Here is an 11,953-nt window from a genome sequence, read left to right on the forward strand (position 1 = left end):
TAACACACAGGGCCGTCTTAAGAGCATCATGGGGGGGGGGGGCGGCCCAATTGGTTTTTCTGAGGCCCTATCAGGTAAATTCTAGAGAATTTCAACCAAATCTAATTTTTGTGTGGCCCCTCTTCTCTTGAGGCGCCCGGGTGGACCCATGCGTTAAGACGGCACTGGCAACACGCTCCTTTCCCCCTTCATTACACGACATTAGCTATTGGTGAACAAACAATGGTACTCTTAAAATGGATGTTGCAGCTTTCTTCTCCCAGAGCTATTCTTCGTACTGCCTTTTTAATGTTATCCAGTAGTAATCTGGGCCGTAGTTATAATAGAATCTGTCCTGCTTGGAGGAAATTTTGCATCGGTGATTGCCAATTGGTCAAAGCGTGTAAAAATGTGCGGGGGGGGGGGGGAATAAGAGAAAAATGTTTCTGAGTGGAAAAAAAAATTTCCCCATGGGAACAAAAAAAGAAAATCGTGGAAACTTATATAAACAGAAGCACAAATGAGTGAATTTTCCAAAACGTAGGAGGACGCTTGAAATGACATCAAAAAGGAGGACATCTGGTAATCCTAATCCTCGATAGTCCGAGTAAGTTCCTTCAACAGTAAGTTATTCCTCCCGACACGCAGGCGCGGATCCAGGGTGATGTGTTGGGGGGGGCGATTTTTTACAATGAAGATGTCGATCGGTGAGACCCAACCTAGTGTCCGCAGGTGCCAAACGTACTTAAAATTAAAAAACTAATAAAAAATTAATTAAGAATTAAAATTATTTAAAACTTTCAATTAATTTTCATTTAAAAAATTAATTGAACATTAAAATTAATTACGATTACATTTAATTGAAAATAAAAATTAATTTAAATGAAAATTAATTAAAAATTGAAGGCAGTTAAAAATTAAATCTAAATTAAAATTTGTATTTATAAAAATTATATTTTTTCAATATGCAACATACTTATTTAAAAAATTGCTTGCAGCAACTGGTGTTACAATTAATGAATAAGCTGTTTTTGATAATAAATTTGAACGTTTGCGCCGGCTACCCTCGCAAAAAATACCGTACGAAAAAAAAGTTTGAGGTGCAGACTGAATAATGTGTGTTATATTTATAAACATTGTAAGGAATTCTGATGCACATTACCAGCTAAAAATGTTTTTTTATTAACAGTATCATGAGCAATTGTACAAATAAATGAAAACTTTGCAGATGAAAAGAGAGCAGAATATGAAAAGCGTATGAAGAATTGGTATTTTAAAATGTTCCTAGAATACTACTTCTTCCTCCTTCACTTGATAAAAATTAAGGCTCACAGTTAACCGGACAAAACAATGTGCACAAATAAAAATTCATCCGAATGTATTCGATAAATGCTTTTTTCCAGTCAAAGTAGAGAGATACTTTCCGTTTAAATTTAATTTTTTTGATCCCTCTGAAAGTATTAAACGTTTCTCTTTGTGACGTTATGATAACAATTAGGCAAAACAATATGAATAAAATAAGGATCTCGGTCAACCAGAGGAAATGAATTCTAAGCTAACTCGGATACAAGAAACCTCGTTTAAGAGAGACGATCCTTGAACACTTGAAGGAAAAAACAATTATCTAAAGCCCTGACCATGGCCTCCACATCCTAGAGCGGGGCCCCTAGGCTAAAGCCTCTAGTGGGCCCCCAGACCAGACTTTTCATGGGCCCCTTTATAGTTAATTTATAGCTTAAAAAAAACCCACCCTTGGGAGCATGAACTTTACGCACAACAACAAAGTACTTATCAAATAAATAGGTAGGCTACTACGCGCACACTGACAGCCCCCTTACCCGTAACGGGTCGCACTGAGCTTGCGAAAAATTCTTGTGACCGCTCAAACTTTAAACGAATTCATGCTTTCCGATAAAAAGCTGAACCTATGCGGCGCAGCTTTTGTCCTCTCATATGTAGGGTCCGTGATAAGGCAGTTTCGGTTTCAGTACAGCACAGGGTAGATGTTTTCCCTGTTCAGATTTTGATTGCCGGTGATGGGATCGGCCAAATGAGCTTTGTTTACATGATTCCAGGTGAGCCCTCTGTGGTCTGTCTCGTTCAGTAGAGAATTCTATCTATTTGACGGCAGATCCATGTGGGGCCCTCAACTGGCTCTGCTTGGCTCGTACTAATTCATATCAGCTCAGTACTCCCCACTCGGTGCTGGACCCGACCAAAGGGACTTTGTTTCCATCCATGGGGTCTCTAAGGTGGTCCCTCTTGTTTCGTTCAATACCTTGTTTAGTATTTACTCATGATCTGCTGGGCGTATGCACTGAAAAGGTTCGGAACCACTGCTGGAAACTCAAGCATCCAAAGCCGAGCTCCACTCACTCCAGCAACTTTTCGTGTTCACGTATACGCTTCGAGCCCTTGGCGATTGGTGTAGAGAACATTAAGCAGTCTTCTTTCAGTTACTCACGTTCTAGACAGTTAATTTTTCTTTCTGTGAACAATTTTATAGCCCACCAAACTTGTATCCTTTCTTAAAATGAAAATAAGTACTATACACAGTAAAACACCCATTTATGACATGTCTGTATTTACAAATAATACCTTTAATTTCCTCATTTATCACTTATAATTTTCAAACGAGACGATAAAATTAAAAAAATTACAAATTTCCAGCTTTGTATACCCGATTTATGAAAATATTTTGCGTCTGAAACCCATTTTTGTCTTCAAATAAAATTTCCCATACTACTACGTATAGAGTCAGACTTTCAATAATCCCTCCAGTAATCCGGTGTTTTTAGGCCGGTTTTCTCCGAGCATAGAAGAGGAAAACATAGTGCGCACATGTTTATGAGCAGAAGTTTGTTATTTAAATGGACTTTTTCAATCAATTTGCAGTAATTCGGCGATTTCGTTAACCCAGTACACCCTGGTGTGATATGTGCCAGATTAGCGAGAGTCTACTGTACTAATAATTCATATCTCTATTAGTTCTAGAAAAATTGAATTCCATCAGCCTTTTTTTTTTGCTGGTAATTTTTCAGTTTTTCCCCTCAATTTTTTTTTTTTTGCAACACTGATTTTAACCATCCTCATGCCCCTTTACTGAAGACAATGCCCTATTTACAGAACTAAATGGGCTATAGCCCAGGGCGGCAAGTTCAGAAGGTCGGCAAATTTGAGGATTGAGTGGCCAAGAAAATTATCAAAATGAGAGAAGGGCGGTGAAATTTTTATAACCCTCAAATAAACTCACCTCTGCCCAGACAGCAAGTGACCGTTTCAGTGAGTGACCTAGAGAGTTTGCAAGCACGTGAATGAGCAAAAGCGTGACTTAGAGCGGGAGTAAGAATGTGAATGATCAAATGAGTGACATAAAGAATGAGGGACCAGTTCAGTGAGTGGCCTAGAGTCAGCCGTCAGAAGCGTATACTGGGCCCTCGGAAAAAGTAATTTTTCTGAGCCCCCTACCTGGCGAGACACGTTTACTTTTAAAATTTTAAACCAGAGGCCCCTCTGCATTTGAGGCCCCCGCCCGCGGGGAATGCGTTAAGACCATAGAGTAAGAATAATATTTTTTATATATTTATATCTTTATGATAATATATTTATATCTTTAGTCTATGGTTAAGACGGTATTGTCTAGAGTGGGTGTAAGTAACGAAACAATTACCAAAACCAGCGTCAAACACGTGTGACCAAAACAGGGTGCAAACATGTAAATGACTAAAAGGTCCGTCCCACGAGAGTTTGCTAGGGGACGCTGGGTAAGATAATTAAAGTTAATAAAAGTCTTTGTCGACATAAACCGCAAAAATAACAGCGGGCGTGAAGTAAACCGTACTTGTTCGGTCATTCACAAAGGAAGACGCTCGTCCCTCTGCCTTTGTATTGAAAGCCATAAAAATTATTGCTTCCCCGAGGCGACCGCGGATCCTGACAAAGACTTTTATTATCTTTAACTTTAATTATCTTACCCAGCGTCCCCTAGCGAACTCTCGTGGGACGGACCTTTAAAAGAGTGACTTTAACACAGGTGTACTTGCAGGAGTGGAGCTATAACATGGAATGGAAAATTCGTGGATAGAGTAGTCAAGAGAATTAGACTAGAGTAGAAGGGCGGTGAAATTTGTGTAGCCTACAGGCGGCAAAACCGTAAATGCGCTTCTGACTGAACATCAAAATTACTCTCAATCTCCTAACCTGAATCTCTGGTTCGGTTTCAAATAAACAACTCATAAAGGATGAAAACTATAATTTGGAACCACCTTAGCAGGAGTTTCAGAGAATTACTAATCAGGAAATATAAAATCTTGGAAACACAAATACACGAAATACTAAATGGTAAATCTTGCTTATTCGAATAGGACGTCAAGATAAAATATGAAAATGTTTTTAAATATGAAAATATAGCATTGAAAAGTTATTGAAACAAGTATAGACTGTTTTCGATAACAAGAAATAATTGACGCATATTTCAATAAAATATGTAGGTACTAATTTGTCTGCATAATTAAGAAAAATTTAAGAGTAAAAAAACTTCCTAATGAAATTCTAATATTGCGCGATTTAAAATAATAAATTTCTTATTCAATTTTGTGCAGACTATATGGTTGTCAAAAACCTATTGAAAACCAGTTTTTCGCCACCGATACGTTAAATAGCAAAAGCTTACTTTCATGCAAATCGGAATGATTTTTATTAATATTTAATTATGATTATCAAGTGCACAATATTAATTTTCAGATTTTTTTGTCTGAAAAGATGGTGGTTAAATTTAATTCCCGCAGAACATCCGACACCACACAATCAATTTTATATAGTGGATTCCACTTATAACGTTCCTCAAGGCCGAACTCTTAGAACCTTTTCCCGCTTAGTGCGATTCATTTTCGTTGTCCCATCTTCAACTAATGCTCAGACTATAGAGACGTTGCAAGCGGAAAAACGCTTTATGGCGGTTTTTGCAAAAGCGTTATACGCGCGATCCACTTATAATGTTTAATCCAGGTACTTATTTCAAATTACAAGGCTTTAATTATTAGATGGGGCCGCGGCCTATATTTTCATAGGTATTATAGAGAAGCTATGTGTGTTGAAATGCTCACCTTCTGCAGCAGAGCTTTTGAGCTACGTTTTCGAGGGGGGGGGGGTGCTTTGCTGAGATTTTTCATACTTTTAGGCCCCACTATAGTGAATTTGTAGAGTGAAAATCAAAAAATGATAAGAATCGTCCTGAGCCCTGTTAGCCTCACCCTGTGGGGGAAATCCCCCGTTAATGTCAGTGAATCCGTAAGCGAATGCAGCTTCATTCGCTGAGAAAACCCCAGATGTGCTACAAAAAGTAATAGAATTAATTTTCTTAACACCCATTTATTTTATAATTTTAAAATTTTTGCTTACTGAAAACAGTTTTTTTCGAAGACATGGCCATTTTTTGATCCACGTCAAGCTTGCGGGTTTCAGGACTGAATTAAAACAAAAGAGATAACAAAGGCTAGAAAACGATGATTCATCTTATTGGATGGCTTGTGCTTTTTGCGCGTTACCAAGAAAACTGAAGGGTGTACATTTTTTTGCCTCTCTACACGAGCCCTTAGGCGCTAGGAGGTATGTTGCAGCGAAAAGGCAGCGTGACAGCCGAATCGCATGAAATCCCTGTAGAACCTTGGTGGGAATACAATTGACCCTCCTCCGGCTATGACTTCTTTATTTTTTCGACCTTACCAGCAGAAGAAATCTCAAGGTGGAATTTGGGGAACAAATTTTAGGGAAAGGAACTTTGGAAAAAAGGAAATTAATTAAAAAAATTAAGGATTAATAAAGAAAAAAAGTGAGGTAACTGGAGTTATGTTTGCTTGAAGGCTCTTGGGAGGGGCGATCGCCCCTTCACCTATTGTTTAAAGGCTCTTGGGGGGGGCGATCGCCCCCATCGCCCCCCCCTGGATCCGCCACTGCCGACACGTCACCCTGAATCCGTGCTTGGTCGAGACTATGGAAATGAGGATTGTCATAAGTCGGGGCGCATTACTGCATACTTTTATATTACTCTGAGTATTTATCTAAAATGGTGAATTTCGATTACACCTACTACGAGAATACTACTTATCCTTATTTATACAGACAAATATATATACATACAATATTGCAACAAAAAAAAAGAAAAAAGAAACAGGGCGGGGGGGGGGGGAGCACCTGCTCTTAAAAATACGACCTAGTACAATTTACGGCCGAACTTGAGCAAATTCCTCTAGTCTTTGGAAGGATCGATTACTCGACAAAATAGGCGCCGTCGACTTCTCGAAACTTCCAGGGCACGTCTGCCCCGTCGTGATACATGCATTCTTCTTCTCCTTCGTTATCACAAAAAGGTCTCTTGTAAGTTCCCAAGACAGAATTGCATTCTGGACACGTGTGACGAACGTCCTGGCAGGTCTCCGTACAGAACGGCATCACGCTACAGCAGCACCACAGCCTGCAAGAGAAGTAGATCACGATGTTACTCTAAAAGCAGTGTTTCCCAGAGTTGACGATAACAGTTTCCGATGGGTGGGCAGGTCTAGTAAGGAATAGGAGTAGGTAAGAAATAGAGGTTACGCGGGGGAGCTCTCACAGCATTTTTTTTTCCAGAAATGGGATGTGACGGTTGTACCAAAGGCACCAATGCAAATAAAAAATTGCAGGAGGGACTGGATATGTTATATATCCGGTATATACAGAACTATAATGCAAAAATGATGGTGGACGTGTGTGGCATACTCAAGTGATCTCGAAATGTGCCGAGGATTGCTCAAGTGATATATCAGTGTGATGTAAATCACTCAAGTGATCTGCAATTGTGCCGCGGATCACACAAGTGATCGGGAAATGTGTCGTGGGTTACTCAAGGGATCGGTAAATATGCCGCGGGTGACTTAAGTGATCTGGAACTGAGCTGCGGGTCGCTTAGGTGATTTAGGAATGTGCCGTTTAGTTCATTTTCACAAAATTAGGTCTGAGGTCGTGGATCTGGAACATCAGATTAAGTGATCTGGAACATCAGATTAAGGGATCTGGAACATCGGATGACTCCGAGGGCCACATTTGGCCATCGGGCTATGGGCTGAGCATGTATACAAACACCAAACATGGCCCCTGCTGAGCATGTATGGGTTAGAAGATTTTATGCGCTACACAATCAAGAAAAGAGAAATGATTTATAGTTATATAAGTACACGTATATGCAGTAGTGTCCCAACGGGGTCCGGACCCAGGATTAAAATGTTAAAAAGACTACACTTTTGAATATTTTCCATTAATATGCATAAAAACAATATATTTTATATACGAATCAGGGTTAAGGGCCCAGTGAATCATTGGGCAAGCTCCGGGCCTCGGACTCGTTGAGACGGCCCTGCACGTATGATATATTTACCCGAGAAGGCAGAATATCCCCGACGCCATGTAAGTCTTTTTTCCGACTACCGGTTCCGTGTGGGTGATGACCATCTTCGAGCAAGTTGGACACATCACCTTCATGGGGTACTTCCCGAATTCAGTGGCTGTATCCGTCAAAGGCTCTGCGGATTCTGCAACGGAAATAATATACCATTCAAGTGGACCACACGGAGATTTGTAGACAGACAGGGCCGTAAGTACGTACACTATACCGAACGGGACACAGTCCCGCGAGTGAAGAGCAGGTGCGGATACATGACAATGTATCGGGAGGGGTGACTTATTGTGCAGGTTTATTAGATGTTTCCGTGATTTGGGAGGGGGCAGATAAGGGTTTCTCATAGTATTCTGCTCTTGGGAAGGGCTTTTTCTGGTTCCGTGCCAGAGTGAAGGCAGACATCTCCAGCTGTTAATGAAGCCGAGGTGAACATTTTCAGATCTTCAGCATAAAAAAGGCCTACGACAGTACTTGGAGGCACGGAATCCTTTCTGACCTCTATAATTGTGGTTTGCGGAGCAACTTGCCCGTTTTTATTAAGAATTTTCTGGCTCGACGCATCTTCCAGGTACGGACCAGAAGCCCATTATCAGCTCCCCAAATTCAGGAACAAGGAGTACTTCAAAGTAGCATTTTAAGTGTTACACTTTTTATTTTGCGACTCAACGGGGGTGTTGAACCAACTTCCGTTGTCTGGTGCACTTTATGTGGATGATCTGCTAATGTATCAATCAGTGATTATGAGGTCAGCCGAGAGACAATTACAAACCGCTCTCAACAAGATCAGCGAGTGGGCTTAAGATAACTGCTTCTCTTTCTCCGCCGACAAGACTGTCGCTGTGCACTTTTGTCGACGTCGAGACCTTCATGATGACCCACAAATGTTTCTCAACAGTAATCCAATACCAATAGTAGAAAACACTAAATTCCTCGGCCCTACATTCGATAAGAAACTTACTTTCAAACCTCATATTGCACAATTGAGAGCTCGTTGCATGAAGAGGATGAACCTCTTGAAGGTCATCTCGTCTACATTATGGGGAGCAAACCGTAAGTCGCTCCTCCACATATATAAAGATCTTGTAAGATCAAAGCTCGACTACGGTTCCATTGTATACGGATCAGCACCTCGGAGCTATCTAAATATGCTTGACCCAGTTCATCAGCTCGCCCTCCGGATTTGCTCTGGAACTTTCCGGACATCTCCATTGGAGAGCCTGTATGTCGAATGCAATGAGCCATCACTGACATCAAGAAGCCAGAAACTATTCTTAAAATATTATCAAAATGAAGTCTTTACCAGATCATCTACTTCATCGTGTCATTTTCAACCCCTCATTTAATAGACTTTCCTTCATGCCGCTATGATGGTCGAGTGGTCATAGTGACGGACTCTCATCGCGAGGTCCTGGGTTCGAGCCCCACCGTCGCCAGAGTGGTGGTCGGCTGAAGTTGGTTTTCCGTGGTTCCCACCTTCAAGGTGCGAATGCGAGCCGATCTCCCCGTTAAAAAGTCTCGCCACAGAGAGCAACAGTCCTACAAACAGTACAAATATTCAGTCATTACACTTCACTCACTTCACTTCTGAGATATAGATGGCAGCACTAAAGATCATACACAACACTAGATACGCCCTCAGACTGTTAGGTACACATACTTACACTTCCGGCGCAACTCACTAGGTAGCAAATTGCCCATGGCGATAGACCTGAGTTGTGCTCGGCTTGAAAAAGAAAAAAAAAAGACTTTCCTTCACGTGTTTCGTCCTACGGTCTCCGTATGAGGCACTCGAAGAACTACGAATAGACATCAGTCGTGTGGCCCCAGTTGCTCGGCAATCTCCGCGAAATGTCTCTCTCTCATTATCATCATACCCTAAAGCCACCACAGCAGATGTCATATATTGACAGATATTCTTTAGGCACAGGGGTAGGTATTACAGGTACTTCCCCCATATATACCGACAACTCTAAGAGCTCTGACCATGTCGGTTGTGCCGACATTTGCTGCGAGGAGACATCTTTCAAACTACCTGACACGTTATTTATTGATTCGGCGGAGCTGTACGCTATCCTTCAAGCTCTCCGTCACGTACGACTCGAACGCCACCGACGATGCATTTTTTATAGTGACTCTCTAAGCTCATTACAGGCACTGTGTTCCTTCACTTATCACACTCATCCATTTATTCATGCCATTTTTTTCATGAACTGCATCACCTCATTCATCATGGTACCACAGTGAAATTTTACCAGGTCATGTAGGAATACCGGGCAACGAAAAAGCAGACACCGCAGCTCGAACAACAACCGACATTGACAATAGCCTTTTGGTACCTGCCAGAGACCACTTCTCAGTCCTCCGGGAAGTGATGCATCGTCGCTGGCAGGAGCACTGGAATAATCAAGTTAATAATAAATTACATGCCATTAAACCCGCACTTGGCGATTGGCTTTCCAGCTTTGACCTTTGAAAACCAAACACACCCCGCTCCCCATCTCATTGAGATATCGAAGCGTTCCTGGAGGATGGGTGTGTCTGGAAATTTTATTAAATATCTTCGGAATAACAAATAAAAATATTACATATAGATTGCACATATAAATTCACATATAATCAATGTTCGTCAATGGACGTATCATAATATACGGAGGAAGAAATTAAAGAACTCCGAAAGGTATAACCGCCAGATCACGCTCGTCTCATAGTAAAGAGTTGATTTGAATAATCGTAGTATCGCCAAGACTAATTAAGATTAATTGTCTCTTTAATATAATCTCAATTTACAAGTTGATTAGACATTCGTCATTACGAAATGTCGATAGGCGGGAGCAACGTCACTTGGCTCTCAGTAGATGAGTTTCAGCGACGAGGCCGCAGATCGTATATTCTAGTAGGGTCCGGGCGAAAGCACCTAGCTGGTACATAGTCGTCATCAGCACCTCGTTTACGCTTCGTGCCAACCCATTTGGTATGGATATGATGAAGATTTTTGTCCAGGAATTGGATCAGCTGGCGAAGTCAGCCGAAGTTGATTGGGCTCTGAAGTACGCGTTGCTTCCAGCAAAGCTTTCCATTATCCGGACCCGGTTGCGAATGTGGCCGAAATGGAGCTGTTTAGTGTGCGGGCAGGAACACAGATTATGCTGCAATGTCCCGACTTGACCACAGAGACACTTGTCATTGTTGGACTTTTTAAAACGTTCTAAATATACTAGTAACGGACCATGATCTGTAACCATAATAATCTTTTCGCGCGACCAAATGAAAGGATGCCAGCGAACATGCCGTTGGATTCTATATGCGTCCTTCTGGACGTTATGATCCAGCTGCAAGACTAACCGAAAGGAGGAAGTCTTGCTCGTCCGGTTGCGTATAGGACACAGTCGTATCACACAATCATATCTTTTACTACGACAGAGTCAGCCAGAGTGCCCGCATTGTAAGAGTCCATTGACCGCTGCTCATGATTTTACTTGTTCACATCATCGACATAATTTTACGACCGCTTTTGGTCAGAGTCATCTTGCACTTCGTGACATTTTATCTGACCATTGAGATGCATCTCGCATTTTTAAATTCCTCAAAGCCATTGGTTTTTATAACAAATTATAGTTATTTGCAATCCATGCCATCGTTTTACGTTTCACGCAATATTGTTTTTTATCATGCAGTTTTACTTTCTGGACGTGGCAAGAATAAGTTTCATCTTATTATTAATTAATCATTTGTTCTGGCGCATTTTGACCTTATTGGTCCTTGCGCCTATAAACCCAAAATCCAATCCAGTCCGATCCTTACCTGTTGTCTCTTTTTCCTGCGGCTCCAAGATCTGTTTCTTCTTTTTCTTCGGAGCCTTATCAGTTTCAGGCGTATCGGGCTTCTTTATCGCGGCCTTAGCTGGTACGACCTGGGCATCTCGTGGGAGAGGTACCCCGTCATGGTGAACGTGATGCTTCGCTTGCGGATGTCCCGCGGGCCAGGCGTGAATGTGCGGGATATTTTGACCGGTGGCAGCAGCAGCTGCTGCAGTCCACTGTTGATGAGGAGGAGCGTGAACGTGATGCGGAAAAGGATCAGCACCGTCGTCTTGATGTACGTGATGATGGAGTGCGGGCTTCGCTTGCGGTGGGGAGCGATCTGCAATATTTCCAGGTGAACGAAGAGCAGCTGGTGGATGAGGGACGTGTGTCGGTGGTGCGTGGTGACCGGTGGGCGCAGCAGTCAGATGTTGGCCTGGCGGAGGAGTCGTTTTCGAGCTTGCAGCCACCGCCGGGCTTTGAGTGGTTTTGTCTTTGTCTTTGAGTGGCTTTTGTGCACCGTCTGGCGTCTTCTTGTCTTGCGTGGCTTTGTCTTTGAGTGGCTTTTGTGCATCGTCTGGCGTCCTCTTGTCTTGAGGGGCGCTCATAGTGACGTCACGTTGAGCATAAAATTACTAAATGAATGTAAAAATGAGAGAATCGATCATTGGTGAGAACAAAATTTCATTTCAAACAAAATGACACCTGAACTGAGATGATTTATGAAAAATTCACCGCCACG

The sequence above is a fragment of the Pholcus phalangioides genome, unplaced genomic scaffold (assembly GCF_987345545.1).
Source record: "Pholcus phalangioides strain wild (caught in Gottingen) unplaced genomic scaffold, Ppha-v1.0 ptg000008l_1, whole genome shotgun sequence".
Lineage (NCBI taxonomy): Eukaryota > Metazoa > Arthropoda > Arachnida > Araneae > Pholcidae > Pholcus > Pholcus phalangioides.